Raw genomic sequence first — 24393 nt, 5'->3', positions numbered from 1 at the left:
GACTATTACATTTCTCCCAGAAAAGGACACCAGCTGCTGGCGACTCACCATGATACCCCACCACTGTCACCAGACTGAAACTGCCAACGCTAGGACCCAGATGAGCAGGGCAAGTGCGAGCACAAACACCAGGAAAAGGGTTAGTAGCTAAGACGCGTGTGTATAAAAATTCTAACTGTATTATTGTTCTTTCTTTTTCTGTAACATTTCTGGCAGTGATTTCCATGGGGTTCACACAGTAGACCAATTTTATTCTATCCCAGCCTCCGATTCCAGTTAAGTTATGCAGCAGTGCACTTCAGCCCAAACTTTCTCTCAATGTTGTCTAAAACCTGGAATAACTTTTCTCCTGTGGCAGTACTTCTGTACCAGGTTTCAGTTGCTCCAGCCTGCAAGGCCAGTCCCAGGTCCCTTGGGAACCAGTGGCATCTGTCTGCTAGCATGGCACACCTCAAAGCATGCATGCAGCACATTGGGCTCAAACCTTGACCCTTCATTCAGCAGAAGTCCCATGTACTTCTGGAGTGACACAGAAGAGAAGACAGAAGATGACACAGAAGCCCCCAGGCATCTAATAGAAAACTACAGGCTGTTACCCTCTATAGATATAAATCTGAATCTCTGTCGGTATTAGTCATGAACAGTGATTTTCATAGGATGTTAGGAACTGCTTCTCAAAAATTAGTTTTTCTACATGACAAGTATTAGTTTGTACTTACTTCTGTAATTTATTTTATTGCTACTCTACTAGTTTCCATAATATAATATAAATTCTGGATTATGTTAACGATTCAGGATGTGACTAATTTAACATTGCTGTTAACCTTAATTTTTTTGAGAAGATGGAAACAGTCTAATCTTTGAGCTACAATTCAAATCGAATTGTTTATATTAAAATTGGAGGCTCAGAGAATGACAGCACAAAACCTAATATTTCTTTCCTCCCTTATTTCCCCAGTGGAAGGAATATGTTTTTCCACTTCAATTAGTTTTCAATCTCCCTCTTGCAATATGATCAAAATGTTTCATGCTGGCCAAATTATTAGTGACAACTGAATGACATATGAAGAGTTGTATCTAAAATGTGATTTAACAAACTGATTGAGTCCTAAACACAGAGCAGACTGACTTTCAATGGACTAGTTCAAATTCATTCCTGGTATTATGGGAAAAGTAATTCCAATATTTTTTAAATTACTGTTGACAAGATATTTAGTAGTGTCTATTTTCTTCTGGCTTCTTAACACCTTCCCTAGCTGAGTTGTTCCATTGCCTATTATCATACTTGCTCTAACAAGCAGTAAGTCAGTAAAAGTTCCCATTCTCATCAGTCAACCCTGAGAAGTTTCCTAGTTAGTGAGCCCAAATCTCCAGGTCACATTGCAATATAGATTTATATTTAATTTTCTGTACAAAGTCTCTGGGTAGCTATCCTAGCAGTTCCTGCAAGAACTTGCCCAGAGTACATGACATTGAAGAGAAGTCTGTGCTAATAAGAACAGTGCAGGCCAGAGAATGGAGTTGCAGTCCCAAATAATTTCCTAAGTGTTAACTTATGAATTAATTGATGGAGAATGAGCTCTTCCTTTCTAGTTCTGAGACTTTTTAGCTAGCAAAAACTAGTGGTTATGATACATCCTATAATATCACAGCTCAGTTTTGTTGGGTAGTGGAACATAAAATGAAGTTATAATGAAATAAAGGCAACTGTTGAGCAGAAATGTATGCATTCAATAATTCAGGACACGCATTTCCATGATGTGCACGTGGCAAGAATGGGTCACAGTTGCGGGCCTGCATTGAACTTGAGGCAGGGTGTAGAAGAGAAATACAGCCCTGAGACAGTTGCTTACATAAGAAAATAACTGGCACTAAACCATCATTTGCTTTGTTCTGCAATACCAATATCCTAAGAGGATGAGGGCTGCTACATGTAGCCTAAGAGGTTACAAAGGCTCTTTGAAACATTTGCACAGTCTGTCTTCTCTGTTATTATCCCTTCTAAATTGTGAGGAAAGGGGAAGTGCCACTTGCATCTAAAGCTTTGTCAGGGCCGTTTCAGCATTTGTTTTGATCTTTTTACTAGTTTTGAAAGAATTTTTGAAAGAATTATTTATCTTGCAGGAAACTTTGTACGTTTTGTTTATAGGCATCCCTGGAGACCACTCCGAGTGTCATTCACCTTTTTCATAGGCTGTTTTCCAAAAGTCCAGTTACCTTTGTCCTCAGCTGGCATTTGGAGCAATCTTCCTGCTCACCGTGAGCTGCTCCCACAGACTCCTTAAAGCAAACATCAGCAGAGCAAGTTCAGTATCCTTTTCATCCAAATATGCTTACTTGGATGTCCTTTGAGGCATAAGGTGGCCCTAAGTTAAAAAGTGTCTGGTATTACAAAAGTGTTTTACTATTAGAAATATATGTTTTCTCATTAATAGCTATGATGATACTGGGAACGTCTTTTACTCTTATTACTCTAATCCATCACATGAGCTAACGTGTTAGCTGTTTACTACTGCCAGAGAAAGGAGATCTCAGCAGATGCTAAGACTCCAATAAAAAAAATGTATATTTAGAAATTCAGTGATGCCAGAGTGAGGACAGAAGGGTTAAAAAAAAAAATTCTAAAAGCCTCAATCAATGTATATCTTTCCTATGAAAATCTTTTAAAGCACAAATACTTCTCACCTTGCTTGTGCACTAATGTTTCATTAGTTTTATGAACAAATGTTAGTGGGTGGACTGTTTCTGTGTTGTAATTTCCTTAAGCTTTTCCATGGTGGCTGAAGTATTTGCAGTAAAGACAAGAAAGCTTCTCTGGAGCTCTCTGTTTTGCAGCGCGAAATACTATTTCATACTCTGTTCTTGCTGACACTAATAGGCAGCTATAACAGTCTATGATTTGTCCATTCACACCTAATACTCTGTGCCCTAATTAGAGTTAATCTTACAGACCAGTAAAGCAATAGTGAGCTACTATACTATAAATTTAAAACATGATTTGAATTTTATGCTGCCTTTGATCATAGTATACAGAGGTAGAAAAGCCATTATCCCAAATAAGAAGTCAGTCATAGACTGTACCCTGACCTCAGCAACAGCAAATTGGATGCCTGTAGACAGGATAAGATTGAAGACCAGCATGGAGCAGTGGTTTCTTCTGTGGAAGCTGTATCCAGACCACTGCATTGAAGTATAGGCAGATTTGACATATGCTCCATGAAATGGCCTATTTTCTTTGGATCTCTTTATACATTGATCTACCAAAGTATCCTAAAGCAAAAAGTTCAAGAGATATGTAGGCTATACATAGTGGTATTTCCTGCCCTTCCCTGTAAACCTGCCGTGGTACCCCTCACTTGTTGTATTTTGAGACACAGTGCAGAAGCATTCCCATCACCTCCTCAGCGTCATCTCTTGCTTTAAAGACTCCTGTGATTTCTACCTTGAGTTGTGGTGGTTTTTACCAGGTTGAAGAGTTCTTAATAAAAATAGTCTCCTTAGAAGTTTAGAAGTCATTTTCTTGCTGTCCTTCTGCATGGCTTTCCCACTTTGCCATAGCCTCATTCAGTTAGGGAACTTGAAGACTACTCACTTGAACCATAGGCACTTACAATGGCACAACAATGTTTTGAGTTTGCTCTCTAGTCCCTTTCTAATCATTCATATTACTCTGTTTGCTGAGTTTTTTAGCAATAACTGAGGGCTCTTTTGACATTCTTACAGAACTATCTGCCCTGACCAGCAGTTTTCCTTCCTTGGTAGAACAGTTATTTTACTCTCATTATTGTTTCTGTTCAGTTAGGATTGCTTTTTCCCATTCACAGTATTTCCTAGTGGACTACACAGAATTTCTATCATTTTATTGTCTGCTCACTCAGTGTAGTCTTCACCCCTTCAAAGACAGATTTAGTTGTAATATTTTTAAATACTAACAGTAAATTTTGTTCTCTCCTATCTACATCCTTTTAGATCAGTATGTATACACTGACAGGCATAGATCTCTTTCTCTGAAATTCTTCTAGCTACCTGTCTTTATTGATAAAATTGACTTTTTGTTCTTCCTTCCCATCCTTTCATGAATTATGAATCTACAAAATTGATGTTCCCTTTCTTCAATAGCATCTTGATTTGTTCAATAATCTCTTACAAGGGAAGCTGCCAAAAGCATTTTTAGAACTCTAAATATTATTTATTGCTGGAACATCTGTATCTACAAGAAAGGTGACAGTTACTGCCATATGCTGTTTTCCTTCCTCAAGTAAGGACTCCCCTTGGCTACGTATCAATACTGTCGATATTCTCAGTTTGATAATTACTCATCTAGCATTCAGCTAGAAATTAGTTCAGGAAAGTCTTTCAGCCTGTATTGTAAAGGAGAAAAAAATGCAAAAAATCACAGTGAGTACTTCTGCAGTGACAGCTTTTGAATTAAGAGAAGTAATATATGTGATGAAGACAGGAGTTACTCTGTATTCATGAGGCAGATCATTTATACATTCAGAGTGAGTCCAATGTGATCATGAAGATCAACTTTAATAATTCTTATGGATGTGGTGATATTTCCAAGAGTTCAGTCAAGAGCCGAGCCTCTCATTGTTTTCCTTTACTGTATATGACTGAGAAAGGGGAGGGTTTTTTCAGTTGTGTTCATTATTGTAAGTGACACAGCTGTGTGATCCAGACATTTTTCCATATCTTTTATTCTTCAGTAATCAATGAAACATGAAAAATGAATTTACTGTGGTAAAACTGGATTCCTCTTCAACACAAAATTTCTGCCCATTTTATTCTTTATTATGCACTGTATATGGCAGCAGCACTTGCTGCATGGAAATCTAATTATTTTTGCACAGAGGACTTTATTTAGCCCAATATGTCATAGACACGAGAGTAACTCAAGGACACAGTAAATGAAAAAAAAAAAAAAATTACTGCGATAAAAACAGCCAGTGCAAGCATTTTAATTCAGTGGAGGCCAGCTGAGATGGTAGGACATGGATTATACTAATAGTATCATTTTTCTTCTTTTTTGAAGAAAAATGTAGCTAAGATGCTAAAAGCTTTGCATTTCCCTTCTGTATGACAAACAGATGATGATTGCATGTGGTCCCGAGCTGGTAAAGACCTGGAGCTTAGAATTTTTAGAAGTGCAGCCTTGTGGATATCTATGCCAGAGAGCAAACCTACACATGCAGCTAATTGCTGGAAGTCATTTCCTTGCAAAATAGAGGAAGAATCTTCAGATAAGAGAGAGAGATTTAGGCTTGGGATATAATACAGATGCAAATGGAGGATTAGACACCGGGGAAGATTATCTGGAAGTAAACCACAGTGTACACCAGTAAGCTTTTAACATAGTTCGCTTAGTTGCATACTATAGAGTTGGAAATGAAGAGAACATTTCCAAGTCCCATTCTTCAATCTATTTGCTTGTATTTCATTTTCTGAAAAGCTGTGGTACACACTTATTGTTCTTAGAAGTGCGGTATGGTGCATGTTTTTTTTACTGTCCTTGAGTTGGAGGAAAGTGTATGGGCAGATTTTAAAGGTGTCTGTTCTGTGTGTGTACATATACACATACACACACAGAGACATAGCACACATGCATGCATCCATGGTACCATGGAAGATCTTTTTTTTGTTGTTTTGTTTGCCCAGCTGAAGACTGAAGGCCTTCCTCTCTTAACCCTTCTCAACTGATTTCTTTCAAGGTTTCCTCTGATGAACAGAATTCTGTAAGAACAGGATCAAACACAGTGTGGTTGATCAAAGAATGTGCTGGTGAATATTCAACTTTCTTCAAGATAAAGAAGAGTTCCTTTCTAACCCATATAACCTTCTAGACACTTAAGTGAGGCCTTCTCTAAAGGCAAATACTGCCTTGTTTTCTCTACTGCTGCCTCTTACACTGACAGCAAATGGGAAAGGATCTAACATGATACTAAACCATTTTGGAAACTCTTTGAGAAATATGTTTCAGTAATATCTCTTACCCTATTCAGCTAGAGCTTCGCATAAAACGATAAATAGGCAGGCCTTCCACACCCACCTACCAAAGACATTAGCGAGAAGCCTGTTTTATTTTCTCCCTGGGATTAGGTGTACAAATCATTATGATTTAAATAGATTTCTTAGGAAAGGAGGAGTTTCTTCAGCTCCACAGAACTGTGCAGCTGCTTTTTGGTCCTCACTGCCCAGAACCGTGCCTCAGAGGGAAATCAAATCAGAGATGCTAAGGAGTAAGTAGATTACTGAGCTGACTTTATGATGTTTACTGAAGATTATAAAAAGATTATATAAGGCATGCCCTTATTTTCTTCAATTTCATCTTGACCCAGTAAGTCATCCCTGTCTCTAAATTGGAGAGACATGGATTTGACAGACAGACCACTCGCTGCATAAGGAATTGGCTGAATGATTGCACTCAAAGAGTTGTGTTCAAAGGCTCAATGTCCAAGTGGAGAGCAGTGACAAGTGGCATTCCTCAGGGGTTGGTATTGGGACTGACGCAGTTTAGCATCTTTGTTGGTGACATGGACAGTGGGTTTGAGTGCACCCTCAGCAAGTTTGCCAACGACTCTAGACTGTGTGCTGTGGTTGACATGCTGCAGTAAAGGGATGCCATCCAGAAGGACCTCGACAGGCTTGAGAGGTGGGCCTATGCGAACCTCACATTCAATAAGGCCAAATGCAAGGTCCTGCACATGGGTCAGGGCAATCTCAAGCACAAATACAGGTTGGGTGGAGAATGCATTGAGAGCAGTGCTGAGGAGAAGGACTTGGGTGTGTTGGTTGACAAGAAGCTCAACGTGACCCAGCAATGTGTGCCTGCAGCCCAGAAAGCCAGCCCTATCCTGGGCTACATTAAAAGTGTGGCTAGCAGGTTGAGGAAGGTGATTCTCCTCCTCTGCTCTGCTCTCGTGAGACCCCACCTGGAATACTGAGTCCAGCTCTGGGACCCCCAACATAAGAAGGACATGGACCTGTTGGAGTGAGTCCAGAGGAGGGCCACAAACATGATCAGAGGGCTGGAGCACCTCTCCTGTGAAGACAGGCTAAGAGAGTTGGGGTTATTCACCCTGGAGAAGAGAAGGTTCCAGGGAGACATTACAGACCTCAATATGTGCTTCTACAGACCCTTTATAGCCAACGAAGGACTACCTTTTCTACCTGCTGGTAGCTGATGGTGGGCCTGAGGTTGGTTATGCCTGGAGATGGCTTCAGGGAGGCCTTACAGCAGCCTTCCAGTACCCAAAGGGGACCTACAGGAAAGATGCAGAAGGACTTTTTACAAGGGCGTTTAGTGATAGGACAAGGGGTGATGGCTTTAAACTGAAAGAGGATAGATTCAGATTAGGTATTAGGAAGAAATTCTTCACTGTGAGGGTGGTGAAGCACTAGAACAGGTTACACAGAGACACTGTGGATGCCCCATCCCTGGCAGTGTTCAAGGCCAGGCTGGATGGGGCTTTGAGCAACCTGGTCTAGTGGAAGGTGTCCCTGCCCATGGCAGGGCGGTTGGAACCAGGCGATATTTAAGGTCCCTTGCAACCTAAAACCATTCTATGATTCTATGAGTCTATGATTTTATGTGCAGTTGCCTTGGATTCTTGCCACAGAACAACTATTTTTAAACGGACATTTTTATTTTATACTTCACACAGACATCTTCCTTTGAGAATAAGAAATGGCTATCATAAAAGTACACCGTTACTTACAAAGAAAAAAGCAGTTAGTATTTCACTACAATTCCCTGTGTAATCATCATTTTTAGTGTAGCATTAAATTCATTATTCTTTGGAAAGTGTTCTTTGAATGCTTATGCTAATTCATTGGATATAACTTCTATCTATTTACCATAAAAATGATTCTAAGTCAAAACCAAATTAAATGAAAGAAGAATTATGTAAAAAAAAAAAAAAAAATTCAGGCAATTCCAAAGCATTGTTTCAATTTTTACTTTTAAAGATTTCCATTACAATTAAATATGAATAAAATCGAATTAGCTTACATTTAAATAAAATATCTTGTCTTGAAATACAAGACAGAATTGTTAGGAATATGACACCTTCTAAAAATATTGATGTGAAAAGTATGCTGAAATTATATTTTTTCTCATTACAAGTCCTGGTTTTCACAAAGTGATATTTTTTGATTAAATGAATGTTTTCCCCTGAAAAGTTCCTGGCAGGTCTAATTTCTTCTAAAATTGCTTCTGCTGTATAAATCTGTGGTCCAGCTTCAATTAAATTAACTTTTTATTGTCTCCCAGAAACTAGGAGACAGATGATATTATCATAGTCTCTGTGGAGACAAGTTTCAGACATTGCAACGATTTTATTAAAAAATAGTAATTAATTTCTTTATAATTTTTTCCAAGATCCAGTTAAGTAATTATTAGTCTGAGCTATAAAATAGGAAGATGTATATAAAATGTTGTTTAAATATCAAAATATTTACTTTCTTCTGGGTTTTTTTGTTAGTTTGCAGAGAAAGTTGACATAATGCTATGCTGTTAGAGAGAATCAAGTATCATAAAGATGATCTAACATCAGTGACCAAGCAGAGAAAAAGCTCATGGGATATAACACCAGGAAAATTTAAGGTTAGAAATGTTTGAATCAAATTCTTGTATTCAGGTCAAGCAGCAAATGTACAGGTGATGTTTAAATTTTCAAATTTTGAACACACAGCTTAATGAAGATTTTAATTCCATATTTTTGCAAATACCAAGCAAACAGAGCATGTTTAAAATGTTATAAATATAACGAATGTTACAAATATGTTTGTGGGGAAAATCTGTATTTTGTTCCAGGCCGAATGTACTCCTGGATTTTGATTTACCTATTGGCAGAAAACTTGGGAAGATTTTATTATGGTTATGAAACTAGCAGTTGTCCTCTGTGCTTTGCCTAGGAGCAGCTACCACAGGAGAGACCCCTGGACCTTTGAAGAGAAAACTAGAACTAGTCATCTCTCCTTCAGGCACCAGATGTTAGCCAGGCTGATTGATGGGGCTAATGTGGGCTATTATGATTGCCATGTATATGCTTCCTGCTAAGGAATGGCTCCAGATGTGCTTAAAAAGCAGCTACAAACAGCTTTCAGCTATGTACTATCTCCTCAAGTCTGTTATCAGCATGTATTATCCTTATGCAGCACTCACCCATTCTCCTCCTCCAAAACTTCTTTTGAAGATTGATTTTGCTCCTCTCTCTGGTCTTGGTTTTAATAATTCTGTTGAAGTCATATAGCTCCCACCTTCATTTCTTATTTAACAGAAAGGGAAACAGAAACTCTGACAAGAGCAGTGCAGGTTTATATTATAACCATGTGGATGACAAGCTGCAAGAAAATGTAGAAGCTGAATAAAGAGAAATGTGTCTGATGATACCTGAGTTCAGGCAGGTTGGCATGTCCAAAGTGCCGAGTGACCTGCAGAGGTGCTGGGAGGGGTTAGCAGGTGCCCCTGTCAGCAGAAATTTGGGGCTTGATGAAGAAGAATCTCAGATTTCCTTTCTTGCAGCAAAATGTCTGGCTCTTTCCCTTGAGCAACCAGCCATGGGAGACATGATGGTCCCCCACCACCTTCACATCAGAGTCTGATTTTTTTGCCCAACGTGCTGACAGTTTTCCCAGTTTTATCAAAAATCCATGCTACATTGGGGACTTCAGCCCCAGGAGTGATGTGACAATGACTGAGCAATCATTTTCATTCTGTAGTAAACTTATGGAAGATGGGAGTAACAGGATGTGCTAAGGGGCCTCTACATTCTTTACATCTTGGGATTACTACAATTTAGGGTGCTTTTGCTTAATGTTTGGCAACAGCATTATAGTCAGTTCAGAATTTTTTTCATATCACAGTGGTGGCTCTGTGATAAGTAATGTAAAGATATTGAGCAAAACATTCAGGAAATGTCAACATTTATTTTTTCAGGCCTTCACCAGAGTATTGTAGCTTTCTCTGCTACTTAAAACATACAGTCTTATTTCAGACTGAACTGAATGCTGCTCTAAATATAGTTGTGCTGCACTTAAAGAACTTCCTTCAACTAAATATTGATCATATATATTGCCATTACAGCATTTAAATAGGAAAGTATATGCGGTCTGATAAACAAACTCAGCAGGGGGTGTGTGGGGGGGGTGTGGGTAGGGATACAAATTTGTCTGTCTTTGCCAGCCCTCTGAAGAGAAGTAAATTAAGTCCATAAACTAAGATCCTTCGCTCTCTGCACACTCCTTTCTTCAGCTGTGGATGAAACATAGCTGATTTAGGAATGATAGAAGAAATGCTGCATAAGCCATGTCCTCAAGAGGCAGCTGAGCTGATGATCTTGATGAGGAGATGGCAGGGGCTACGCACAGACATGGGAGAGTGGACACAAGCTGTGACAACTGTCAGTCAGCAACTTGCACCTTGTCGCGGGACTATTTCATCACACAAATGTAAGACCGTCGACGACTCCAGAAAACTATCACCATGAAGCTGTGTGAAGTGGCTTGCTCTGCTGCCCACACACCCAGATGCTGAAGGCCTTGCTTGCCTAGACGCAGGTTATTACTACACTCCAAAAGAAGTCCTCATATGTTACTAGTGCCTCGGGATTTAGCAGGGGTAAAGAAACTGCTGGTGCTGTGGGGTGATAGCAATTTGGTAAGCAGCTACTATCTGGTCCAGAAATTCTAGTTCAGTATGAATGAATGGGATTCCAGCACTCCATGGGCTGTCTCACTAGCGCATGACTCTGGGATCCTCTGACCCGGGGCTGCCTGTACATGTTTATTTTAGCCTAAAGTATTTCTGTCGATGATCTGCAGACCTTGATGCAGATTCATGTGCACTAGCACAGATAATTGCCTGGCTGGGTGCTCAGTAAATCTACCATCTGAATGTCTGGACAGAAGGGGCTCTATTTGTTGGAGTAGTATGGATAGCCATAAGATTTCAGTGTTCGCTGCTGGTTTAAAATGTTTTAATACACTTTACTGCTTTGGTTAATGAGCCTGAGCCTTAACATTGCAACATCTGATAGAAAAAAGTTTAATTACTTATGGAACAGCTGTAAGATGGTGCTTAAATATGCATTTAATCAGATGAAAATAGTATTGCTTGGAACCCACTTGAATGCTCATGTGTCCCTTGCCATTCATATCATTAGGACACATAAAAATGAGGAAAAACTTCTGCTGAAGAGGAATGTACTAATGAGTGATTGTTTCCAGACCCAAGGCAGAAAAATGAAAAGTGCACTATTGATTCCTAGAGCTTAGTCTAAAAACCCCTTGTGATTTTACTGAGTTTTTATGAAATAAGTAGGGTAACAGGAACAGAATCTGAAAATCATCCCTAAATTTTGAAATGGAGGAGACAAAGGGATACCTGTTAATGAAAGAAAGATGCAATCAAAATTCATTGACCTAGCTCTTTCTATGGGAAAAAGAAATGGTGACTGGATACTTACAGAGCACAGAGAATCTGTCTGCAGGAATTTGGTGGTTTGAATATAATCTGATTTTAATGGTGGTGGGGTTGTTTGTGCTTGGTTTTTTTTTCAGAGGCAGCCATCAGATAAAGAGACGAGATCAAAACAGAAATTTGCATAGGACTATGCAAGCCTTATAGAGGATTTTTTCAGGAAATGTTGTTATAGCTGAAATTCAACAAACCCCCAGTGTTTTTCAACTCAGTTGTTTTAAAAAGATCAAAGATTCAAATGAAGCCTGAAGAATTATTTGCCTTATTTAGAAGAAACATCAAGCATGTCAGTGGACTAAGCTTTTATTTCACCTCCTGCCAGTTCCGTACTGCAACATAACATGTCGCAGGCTGATAGGTAACAGAATTAGGTTTAGAAGAACCTGAAGTTGTGAATAAGGATTTCAGAGATTCAGTTCAGCAATTAATTTCTGGGAAGCCAGGTGGTTCTTTTGGTTTAGCTCTGATTACAAGAGGCAGAGAAGAACATCACTGCAAGCTCAGAATTGTACCACCCTGAGAGGGTTTTCCTCTCCGAACATCCCTTTGCACTGTGAATGTGAGAAGGCAAAGGTGCCTCACTTCTTTTCAAGCTGCAGCAAATGTCTCATTGTTTCCCACTAAGCCAACACGATTTTTTTTTGCTGGTGACTCCCTTGCATCATTTATCGTGGAGAACTCAGGAATTAAAGTTTTGGGGAGGAAAAAAATATGTTTGTTGTCTAGCGAGGACAGCATGATTTAAAGGTTTAGTTTTAAAATTTTGCCCCTCTATATTAGTCAAACTAATTATAAAAAGTTGGAAAATGAGGCATCAGAAAGTCAGGTAACAGACACAGTGTTACAGAAGTAACATATAAAATCTGTTCCTTCTGAGGATGTTGCATTTACTCAGTAAATTGAGCACCTCTGAAATTTGCCAGAGGGACTTTAAAAATAAAAAAGAAAAAAAGGAGCTGTAACTGTGCTTCATGATGATTGAGGAAATGCACATTTTTTGCAGAAAGTTTGAGTCTTCCTTTGAAATGAATTTCAATGTGAGAAGGAAAATCTCTCAGACCATGTTGGGCTGCAAGTGTTCACTGAGCAGAGAGAAAGCAGGCGTATTAGTAAGCATCATTTGCTGCCTTGTACAAAATAGCAATGTAAATCATCACAACCCTAGAGTGCTGGTGCCATTCAAATCTAGCTCAGTTACCTGTCCTGATCACTGAACGACTCTTATGGTCTGTTTCCTCATGTTTCCCTCTCATGGAAACAAGGGCTTGGGAAGAGAGAATTGGATAACACATACCTAGGCACCATCCCAGCATAGAAATAAAGTTCATAATAATGCAGGAACGGGAGGTTTGTACTGTGTGGAAGCTGACCAGCCTCACAATCCATGTCACAGAAGCTAAGTAACCACATAGTCAAATGGAGCTGATGAGGAATCATTAAAACCAAAGCCAAATCAACATTAGACATGGAGCAACCAATACTTAAACATCCAGGGTAACATGAGCCCTGGTGACTAACACAATGCTCTGGCTATTTCTGGTCACAGTCACTGTAAGTGCCTTGTTTACCATGAGGTTCAAATGAAGTCTCATATACAGTGGTTCAGGGAAATTTTGAATTTGATGATGAAATGTCAATAAGCCAAAAAGCTAATTTTTCACTTAGTATAAAGTAATGGTATATAACAAATGCTATTGCAGCTAAGGTTTGGCCAATTAACATGGCAGTTAATTAAAAAGATTGAATATTATTGGAGTGGGGGAAGATTGCTAAGCACCAGTTTCAGGTTACCTTTAAGAGCATCATATCTGTAACAGATGCTAGTTGTCAGTTCTCCTGGGAAATGCACAAAAATTGTTGCAGACATCAAATGGCCCTTTACACAGTGTACTCTCCAGCTTCTGGAAAACATCACTGTGAAAATTTCTCAGTTGAGCATTTTCATTTGTTTCATCAGTGAAAGTTGATGCTTATGCCCCATTTAAAAAAAAAAAATAAAATCTAGTGTTTAATGTAAGACTTAGACATGGTAAACAAAAACATTCTTTTTTTTTGGCTGCTGTAACAGTCAGCCCTAAAACTGATGGAAAATGCAGAGGAGGGCAGAGGAGAGATGAGATTATTTAGAAAAAGTACTTTACACCAGAAGGCTATCATTTATATTATTCTCCCACAATGTATAAGTCTCTCAGAAGACCTGACAGTGATCCAATGGGTGTGGATTGATATGAGGCATATATCCTTCTCATGAGGTGTAATTTATAAAATGTACTGGCAGTCTTAGAAATTAAACAGATGCACGGACTTTCTGCTCAAGCTGCACAGGAAGGACAAATTAAGGAATAAAAGAACAGTGGCAATCTGGAGATCTCTGAAGGAGGTATTATACTCCTTCCTCCACATTATTTTTCCAGGAGCCCAACTGCACGAAAGGGAGCAGGATTAAAAGTAGAGTCCTCAAATGCTCGTTATAAATCAAAGCATCCTGGAAAAATGAACGGAGCGGGATGTGGGGATGACTGACAAAGCAGTGAGGTGTAAAACAAGACAAGAGGAAGAAGGAGAAAACAGCACAGAAACGATGTGGCTGGAAAGCATCAGCAAAGGTGAGAGCCCAGCATGCAGGAGGATCAGCTCCCCGGGCTGGTGCCGCAGCTCCGGGTGGGAACCAGAGCTGCTGAACAGGACTCCTGCTAACGCAGCGACAAACAGAGCTAACGGAGAGCCTGAAAAACATTCATTGCAGCCCATGTTATCTGTCTGACTTTAAGGTATTTGTTTTGAGATGGGGGTTTTCAACTTCTGTGGTTGAACAATTGGCCTCTGCGCTGCCAGCAAAAAACTTGCTGTTTCCATCTGCAGCTGGTTTAAGTATTTAAAGTAGACTCAAATGAAGCTGCAAGAAGCAGCTGCAGGAAGTTTGGACACCCTTAGAGGTAAAGTCAGGCAAAAATGTCAGGACAGAGTCATCCTTCGGACAGCACTATTTTCTGCCTCTGTAACAAAAAAAAAAGAAAAAAAAAAGAGAATGAAATCCTAATGTTTCAGCTGGCTGAGTTCACAAACTGAGGGAGAAGTAGGGAAAAAGCGCAGGCTTCACATATGCAGAGCCTTTTGAAAGAAGAGGAAGTAAACGTTCAATAGCTTGGCACATTTCTCCTAACTATGAACTAGAGAAACTTTGCATTTGAAGCAAATCCACCACATGAAAAAAAAACCCAGGAGCAAAAGCTTTCAGACTGGGAAGACTGGACCTGCAATGAAAGTGCCAGGAACAGCAGAGGAAATCCACCTAGACTGATTTTGCTGCTGGTGCTACTGTTCAAGCACCTGTTAGAGCAAAAACCAGATCCTTTCTTTAATGGGTGCCTTGACACTTCCGCTGGCATGTCCCCATCGAACTGCCAAGCCCCTGGATTCCCAGGCTATTTCTCTGGTGCTATTGCAACTTGCATAAAAACACATGTCCATGAAGCCCCTGGCTCCCAGCTGCTGTGGTGGTACCTGCAAGGCTGTCCTGGGAAGACACTGAGGCTCCTGATGCTTTAAAGCTGGCTGAGGCAGCCCCAGCTTTTTGTTGCCCTTTCTGGCTCTGCGAAAGAGCCCTTCAGTGTTACCCATGAAATCAATTCAAGTACAAACACAAATAAGAACTTAAGCTTTTCCATTTTTGCTTCTTTTCAAGTTTTATTTGACTGAAATTAATTACCAATTTTTTTTAGAAGTCTGAAAACACACCTGTGGAAGTGTTTATATACCCAAGAGCTATTTTGTTTTCTCCATCACCAGTTCCACCCAGATGAGCACTCCCCAAAATCTTGCCTCACAAAATCAGAACTGTTTTGATGTCTCTGAAAGCCACCAAAACACAACACCTGTGGTTCAGGTTCCTTAATTAAAAGTTACTCTATACACTCAAATTTGACATTTTTAAACATTTTATTTGTAATATTGTTTACAAATTCTCTTAATTTCTAATCTTTCCAAAGTTATTTTCCCTTTTGTTGGATCTTGCCACTTATTTCCCTCACTCTTAATACTCAGTGTATTGCTCTGGAGAGAAAGAAATATTTTGACATTTATAAATGTTTATACAAAAATATTTATACAGTAATGAAAATGTATTTTCAGTATTATTTCACTATATTCCTTGTCTCTTTTTCCTTGCCTTTCCATCATTGCTCCTCTTCTCTCTTTGTACTGCCATTTCTTACCTCTGTTTTACTTCCAGTACTGCTTTCTTCTTCCTTGTCTTCTTCATTTCCTGTCCTTCATGCTTTTTCCTGCCTACCTGCACAAAACTCAAACTATTTCATTAATGCAGAAAACTGTTGGACTGTTGTGGGAATCATTACGGACAAGTAGATCTGAGAAGCATCATAGTCTGCTTCTATGAATTTCTAAAGTTTAGATTTAATATAGTTAAAGATCAGATATTTATTTCTCCTTTTCTGCAGAGACAGACCGGGAGACATCATCTTCTCTGTACAAGATCATGTCATTTTCCAGGGCATGGGAACCAGAACACAGCACCCCCAGCTCCTGTTCACAAACAAACGATGCGCTGCTCGCGCAGCAAAGGAAATGATGTTTCCGCACACCAGCGCCGTGGGCTCTCAGTCCCAGGGATGAAGTACAGTGAAATAGTCCACTCAGCCACAGCCTTTGCTGGGACAGAGGCAATCTTCATCCAGATTCTATACTTTTGCTTTTGTCTGCTTACCTTCCAGCACACTTCCCCATAGAAAAAGCATGTTCCCACTCAAAAAGAGATTTTGATAACTCAGGACAACTGTAGCACACTCAGCAGGAGCTGAGACCAGTTAAACATGAGAAGTCACTTTATCAGGCTGTATCTGGCAGGAGAATGGTGGAGTAACTAATTTTAAAACAATTAGCTGATAAGTGCTTGGGGCTGATTAATCATAAAGAATAGGCCTGGTAAATACGATCAAGGCTAATGAGTTTCTACAGTCATTTTGCTGTTTCAGTCTGGTATTTTTTGAGCACCCAATGCAGTGGAATAAGAGGCAATGCTGGTAGCCTTGTTTATAGTTATGGCTATTAGAGTCCAGTTTTGAGGTGGAGTTCTCAACTGCCTTATGATTTTGGCATACTTGTCATCCAAACTTTAAAACTTTGGGTTCTAATTTTCATTTGCTGTTTTCTATACTTTCACTTTTTCCAACTAAATTCCAGACATTTTCAAGACTAGAGAAATATAGGGTATTTTTCCACATTAAAAAATAACATCTCCTTACTATACTTTGGCAGCAGAACTGTATTTCAGAATTTGTCAGGTGCATGCTTTGTACCAGGAATAGGTCTTTTGCCATCCTTGTTTAAAAAATAAATGAAAAAACACCCACATCTGGACAAATTATAAATCTTTGGGGAAAAAAATTCCTTTTCACAGTGAGTCAGTGAATGGATAGTAAGCCTGGACAAAGAGTTTGTATTAGACAAGAAAGATTTCCTTCCAGCCCTCAGCTCCCAGTCTTTCTATCTGAGGTCCTGAAATGTGAACACATATATGTAAAGGTGCATAAAATAATGAATGGCACGACTATATTCTGTGACTTTCAATGAACTAGGGGTCATCAAATGAAGCTAGTAGGAGCCAGGTTCAAAATAAACAACAGGATTTTAGCAAAACACCATATTCTAAAATTTATCGGTAGAAAAGTATAAAAAGTAACATTTTTTTTTCCTTTGCTTTGTTTCCTAGATCAGTGAAAGGGAAACAAGTAGACACTACTTTATAGTGTGGTGGTTATTTCAGAAAAAGGACTGAAGAAAATTCCCTCTTCAGTCTTTTACAAACCACCTCTTCAGACCTGGCATTGCAAAATTATTTGTTCAATAAAACCATAAAACAGATGTTTGTAAGAGACTTCAAGAGATAAAGGCATCTATTCCCTAGCTCCCAAACAAGATTAACTTCGAAGATCTCCTGTAGAAACGAAGTAATTATAAAAACCATAACAACACAATATATACCTCACTTGCCTTTTCTACTGCAAAATACAGAGCCATCTCCAAACAAATTATTTAGGTAACTAAATGGGATATTTATGGAAACTTCTCTGAACTGCATTTGTCTAGACATTGCTCTTTAAATACAATTGCACTTTCAAATGGACTAACATGCTTCAGTCACACCAAAAAATGCTGTCGGCAAGCTTTCATTGTGATAATCTTACATGCTAAATGTTTGGAGGCATACCAAAATTTAAGCTTAAAAGGTAACTGGAATGTTGACCAAATATTTTAATGAAGGTTTTGATTCAAATGAGTATTAAACAAAACCCAGCCACTCAATATTTGATCTGTGAGGGTTTAGAAAATTTGGAGTCTGGGGAACCAACACTGCTAAATTTGAACACTTAAAACCATAAGAAGCTGCTTAGAGGTGAAAACAATGATTGGAGCCTATAATAAAACAGATGAGAGGGAATTGTCTCAGCTATGAAAGGATGTTTTTGCCCTTTGGATATGACAAAACAATCACTGCAAGGCTGTTGATTTTATAATTGCAAGGATGACAGGAAAACTCTCATAAAATGATATAGAATGCTATAAATGATATGGATTATTACATTTCCTATCAGTTCAGCCACAGCAGAACTGAGTTAAGAATGACTATTATTTACTCTGAGTTATAAAAGAAGCCAATTATATGGGCAGTCTTGCCTTGAAGAATAGAATAAGGAGGCAACTCCCTAAGGCAACTCCCTAAGGCAAGCAGGCTGGGGACAATGACCTGCACACCTACCAGTGCTCGAAGAGAGGACACGGGCTCTTCCAGACTGAACTATCACACTCAGTTCTTACCATCATTGCTCATTACTGTGGTTGTTGCAGCTGAGGTAAGGGTTGAGCTGTGTAGGAGCTACTCTATGGAGGGGAATGAAGTGGCCCCTCTCTGCAGAAGTCAATGGGTTCACTTGCATTACCGTTCTTTAACACACTTCATGAAGTGGGTCATGGAGTGCATGACCTGCTTTTCTTTTGGGTGAGACTAAATGGTAAGATGTGCTCCAGGAGCACAATTAATGCTCTCCAACTGCTAATGGACAGTCAGTCCATGGGATCTGACTAGAATCCAAATAGGGGGTGAAAGTCCAAATGTAGACCAAAAAAAGATCCAACATAAATACAGAATTGTGACTCGGTTGTCAGCACCAACAGTTTTGCTCTACACTCTCCCTTGTACTACAACACTTGCCAATGCAGACATAGCCATAGACCAAAAAATGTCAGACTTGGAGTTGCCTCAGGTCTCTGAAGTTGCTGTTTGGTCTCCCCACTAGCCATCCTTCCAAACTCTTTTTGGTGATTAATAACGAGCTTTCTCCTCACAGTCGTTACTTTCTGCTAGGAGAAATGTGGAGGCCAGTGGTTATTTAATTTGATTTGTATACCAAAGACCTCTATTTTGAAACCTGAAAGAAACAGCTTTATTTCTGCCTACTACACTGAAGATAGGAAGTTCTGTTGAAAGACAAAAGGATCGGTACCTTGCTTTTGGTCCTTGGTTAGATATGACAAAGGTGTGATCTCCTAACCATTCCACTTTCTCTTGTTCTTGTTGTTGTGATTTGTCAATGGAAAAAAAAAAACGAAAAAACTTCAGATGACAAAAAGATTAGTTTCAAGGGGCTTTTTGTTGGCCATGATGTACATCTTTTAAAGTGAATAGATGATTCATCTTACTGGGGATCTAAAGACTGCTGGAACACCAGGCTTATTTTACCTCCACAAGCAGTCAGCTTGCTTTTTTTTTTTTTTTTTTTTTTTTTTTTTTTTTTTTTATGTTGACGTGCTGCACATCATCAGGTTTTCTGTAGGTACAAGAAAGGGCTCAGTTAAAGCATAGCAGCTGTGGAAGCCTGAAAAAATAATCTTGTGATTGTCTCTTCTTTGAGGCACCTTCCTGTGGAAGATGGGAGTCGATTCAGCAACTTTGTAAACCATCACCTTTAAATATAGTTAAAGTTAAATCTAGCTTTCTGAAGGACATCTGGTCCCTGGCTTAAGAAACACAGTACATAATCCCAGTGAGAGCGGACACTCAGTTTTCTTAACTGAAGTCAAATGCATAACTCTTGCACCACTCCATGATGCTCTTTCCTTTGTTGTGTTAAGGAACAGTGATACATTACCATCTGCCTGCCAGTAAAGCAATTGTCAAAAGAATGGGCAGGGCCATTCACTCAAGGAGTTTGTTCATGTGCATAATGAAGCAGAAATTGTACCTCTGTCCGTGGACTGCTCTCAGGTCTGAGGCACCCACTGAACAGATTTACTACTTCAGTCAAGACAGCATCTCCACAGTCAAGCACCTCTCAGCTGTTACAGACCAGGACAGAATAGGGAGGAAAAAAAAATACCAAAGCATAGTATAATTAAGGCCTTCAATATTGCACCATCCAGTTGTTTTGCTCAGCCTCAGTCAACATGAAAAGGCCAAAGAATAAGCCAATACCAAAGCATAGTATAATTAAGGCCTTCAATATTGCACCATCCAGTTGTTTTGCTCAGCCTCAGTCAACATGAAAAGGCCAAAGAATAAGCCAAACACAGATATTTCCAACACTACCTTCTGCATAGGATAGCCATTTATTTTGAATCCAGTTGCAGCCTCAAAAGTGACAAGTCCTCCACAAATCTATAAGTTGGCCTGAAATCAACTCTCAACTCTTCATAGTGACTTCTATCTGTAAACCACCAGTACCCATTCCTGCTTAATACACACCAACAGCTCTACCCCTTAGAGCTTTTACTTTTTATCTGTTTTCGCCACTTCTGCAATCGCCTTCATAGCAAATAAAATCTTGTGCTTTCATCCTGCTTAACACAGCTTGAACACTTCCATTTCTGTAGCAACTGGCATTTTCCTCTAGCCTCTGAAAGGTCCCTATTTTAAACCAGCAATAAACACAGCTCAGGTTTTGTAGCATCCTTTCGCAGTGGTAAAGAAGTCCAACTGTGACAATCGACATACTGATTTGCCTCACTTTTGGTGGCTCTAGCTGGGCTGCTGCCTTGCACAGGCTTTCCTTGCTTTGTCCTGTATTTGGAAAAGAGAAGTTCTATAAAAGTTATCTTCACTGATTGCCCAGGGTCCTTTCTTTACTTGGGGAATATTATATTTCTTTCACTCCTCCCTCTGGTCTTCCTGTTGCCTGCTTATATCTCTTTCTTTGTTACTCTTTTCAACTTTTAAGAAAAATCTTCAAAAAAGGCTAAAATTAAGTACCTGCACTGACTTCCATTGGAAATATCTGTCCTTACACTGGAGTGGTTTTCTCAGTCCATCAAAGAACAACTGTGTCTATTGCAATTAATAGTGACATGCTAATAATCTTAGCTGAGCTTTTTTTTTTTCTTTCTTTCATACATATTTCATATAGGTAGTACAAAATATCTATGAAAGTTTACCTCAGAAGTACTTCATTGACAGGCTTCAAAATCACTGAGAAGCTTTAATTCTTCACAGAATGCAAGGTATTTTTTCCTATCAGTAGTTTTTGCTTCTTTATTTTTTGATAATTGCTCAATTACTCAGGATTAGACTTTGCATACTTACAATATCAGAATAGCATCTTACTTTAGAAAAGCTAAAATTAAATGAATGGCAAAACTTGAAAAATAAAAGTGTTTGAGATGGCCTACGATTACCATAACTTTCCATGTTATGTCAATCTAATCCTGAAATCAAGTACATTTTGGAGGATTTGATATTTTACTGCTTCTACTTAATTTTTTTTTAAAAGAACACATTTTCAAAATTAAATTTAAAAATATTGAATGCATATCTATGTTCATAAAGATGTTTTATTAGAAAAGAATAGCTAATCTTTTTAAAGAAAAAAGGAGTTGCCCAGGAAATTTATATACCATACAGCACAACCTAGTAATACTGTGCCAGCAAAATTAAATAGACATTTCCTGAGTAAAATAAAAAGTTTTCTAAATGTTTTCTAAACAATTTATGGTGAATATTTAAAAGCTAGTACTGTGGTGATCCTAACCAGGAGGCCATCATACACAGGAGTTAGTGATCAGCAAAAAAGATTAATCTGAGTACACCCAGTCCTGATCTGTGCTGTGCTGCACATCCAGCATGGCCTTCATGCCTGTGTTGGGCTGCACAAATCCCTTGGCCACAGGATCATGTCAGCTGCCTTATTGCAACTGAGGAGCCTATAGGCTGCTCCCACTGGGTACTAACGATTGCAACGCCTTCCTGTTCTTGCCTTTACCCAAAAGTGCAGCAAGAAGTTCGTAAGTGAGCATCCTTTCTGTTTGACAGTAGAAATGATGAACAGAGTTGTTCTCATGTAAGAAAATCCCATAGTAACTCGAATGACCAAAATGGGGTCACTCTTCCCATGGTCGGGATCTGCACAGTGTGCTGCATGCGGCTCAGAGGCCTGTTGAAAGCTACACAACTCAGGGGTCCCAGTGCCTAAAGGGATGTAAGATTATCTGCACCCTCCTTTCTTTACAGTGTTAGCTCTAAGTAGCATTTTAAAGGATACTTTACAGAGCCTGAGTGACTTTCTTACTGGGATCATAATGGACCAGTATCTCCTAGTGCAAAACAACTACTTAGTTAAAATGACTATTTGAAAACAGCAGGACTATCTAGACTGCAAATGGAAATCAGCTTTTCTCATAACAGACTAATTTCTATTTTCCTCTTCTGTGCTTACTGAAATTGCAAGCGCCACTATTTGAGTAAAGGGTTGATGCTCAGCGTGTGTGCAGCTATTGCTGAACTTCTGATTGGCTCTGAAATATATTTTCCCTGTTGTCGCCCCAGGAGGACTTTCAAGAGGCATTGAGAAAATTGGCTTAGACAACCTGCTCACTCCAGTTTTAAAACCATTTTTGATGCAGTCAAATACATGCAAATGACTTATAAAAATATTTTTTCTGAATCTTAAACATTCCAGACATTTAGTCCGAAACACCTCTGTAGCAATTACATATAGCCATTACAGGATATAATTCTCTCCTTAGGGCCTCTCAGTGCTAGCCCTAGAGCTCAAATTGGCAATACCAACAGTAAAATTCTTCAGCTACTTGATTAAGTGACCGTATGACAAGCAAGGGTTTGGACTTGTATTGTTTTCTTTTGCTGGCTGTTGCCTATATGCATAACCATAATTAGAACTGTGCAACCAGTCATATGTTTGCTACAGAGAAAATATACCCTGCTTGTTACTGCAGAGTCTCTAATATGCTACAAATTCAGACACCGACTTGCATTTCAGTCACTTATTCATGTATCAATACCTCCAAAGCCAATGGCTTAATTTTCTCTTTTTCACTTATTTCTGGTGAATATGGCACCTATATATGGCAGTATTGTGACTATCCAAACTGACACTGTGTAGCAGTGGTCTGTACTGGGTTTGAATCAATGGAAACTTGCCAGTAATCTTTTTTGCTTTCCCTGAGAGACTCTCACTTCCTGTGATCACAGATATCACAGGGTCACCAAGACGGGAGGGACTCCTGGAGATCACTCAGTCCAACCCCCTGCACACCACAGTCACCTACAGCAGCTTGCTCACCACTGTGTTCAGTCGGGCTTTAAATATCTCTGAGGGTGGAGACTCCATACCCTCTCTGGGTAACTTATTCCAGTGTTTGACCACCCTTGCAGTAAATAAGTTTTTCCTTACGGTTAAACGTAGCCTCCTGTGTTTCAGTTTGTGCCCATTACCTCTTGTCCTGTCACTGGGTACCACTAAGAAAAGTCTGACTCCACCTTATTTGCATCCCCCACCCTCAGTCAAGTATTCATGCACATTGGTAAGTTCCTTAAGAGCCTGTTCTTCTCCTAATGCAGCTCAGGAGGCTGTTGGCCACCTTTGCCACAAGGGCACATTGCTGGCTCATGGTCAGCTTGCTGTTCACCAGGACCCCCAGGGCCTTCTCTGCCAAGACACTTTCCAGCCACTCAGCCCCCACTTTGTACTGGTGCATGAGATTATTCCTCCCCAGGAGCAGGACTTGGCATTTCCCTTTGCTGAACTTCATGAGGTTTCTCTGTGCACATTTCTCCAGCCTGTTGAAGGTCCCTCTAAATGGCAGGAAAACCATCCAGTGTATCAACCACTCTTCCCAATTTTATATTGTCTGCAAATTTGCTGAGAATACACTCAGTCCCCTCACCCAGGCCATTAACAAAGATGTTAACCAGTATCAAGCCTTGGGGCACACCAGTAGTGCCTTGTCTCCAGCTGGACTTTGTGTCACTGATCACAACCATGTGAGTGCAGCTGCACTTTTCAATACACCTCACTGTCCACTTATTTAGTCAATATGTTATTAGTTTGTCTATGAGGATGTTATGGGAGACAGTGTTGAAAGCCTTGCTAAAGTTGAGATAAACAATACCCACTGCTCTCCTCTCATCTACCAAGACAGTCATCTCACCATAGAAGGTTTTCAGGTTCGTTAAGCATGCTTTCCTCTTCATCAATCCATGATGACTATTCCCATTTACATTCCGGATTTTCACGTATTTGCAGATGGTTTCCAGGATTAGTTGCTACATGTCCTTCCTGGGGATCAAGGTGAAAATGACTGCCTTGTAGTTTCCCAGATCCTCCTTCTTGCCCTTTTTGAAGACAGGAGTAACATTTGCTTTCTTCCAGTCCTCAGGAATCTCTCCCAGTCACCACAACCTTTCAAAGATAATCGAGAGTAGCCTCCCAGTGACACCAGGCAGCTCCCTCAGCACTCATGGGTGTGTTTCCCATCAGGTCCCATGGACCTGTGTATGTCTAGTTTGTTTAAATGTTCCCTAATCTGATCCTCCTCCACTGAGGTTAAGTCTTCCTTGCTCCAGACTTTTCCCAAATGGATCAGGGGCCTGGGCCTGCTGAAAG

The sequence above is a fragment of the Buteo buteo genome, chromosome 9 (assembly GCF_964188355.1).
Source record: "Buteo buteo chromosome 9, bButBut1.hap1.1, whole genome shotgun sequence".
Classification (NCBI taxonomy): domain Eukaryota; kingdom Metazoa; phylum Chordata; class Aves; order Accipitriformes; family Accipitridae; genus Buteo; species Buteo buteo.
The sequence above is the reverse complement of the archived record's forward strand: the minus strand, read 5'-3'. Positions refer to the sequence as shown.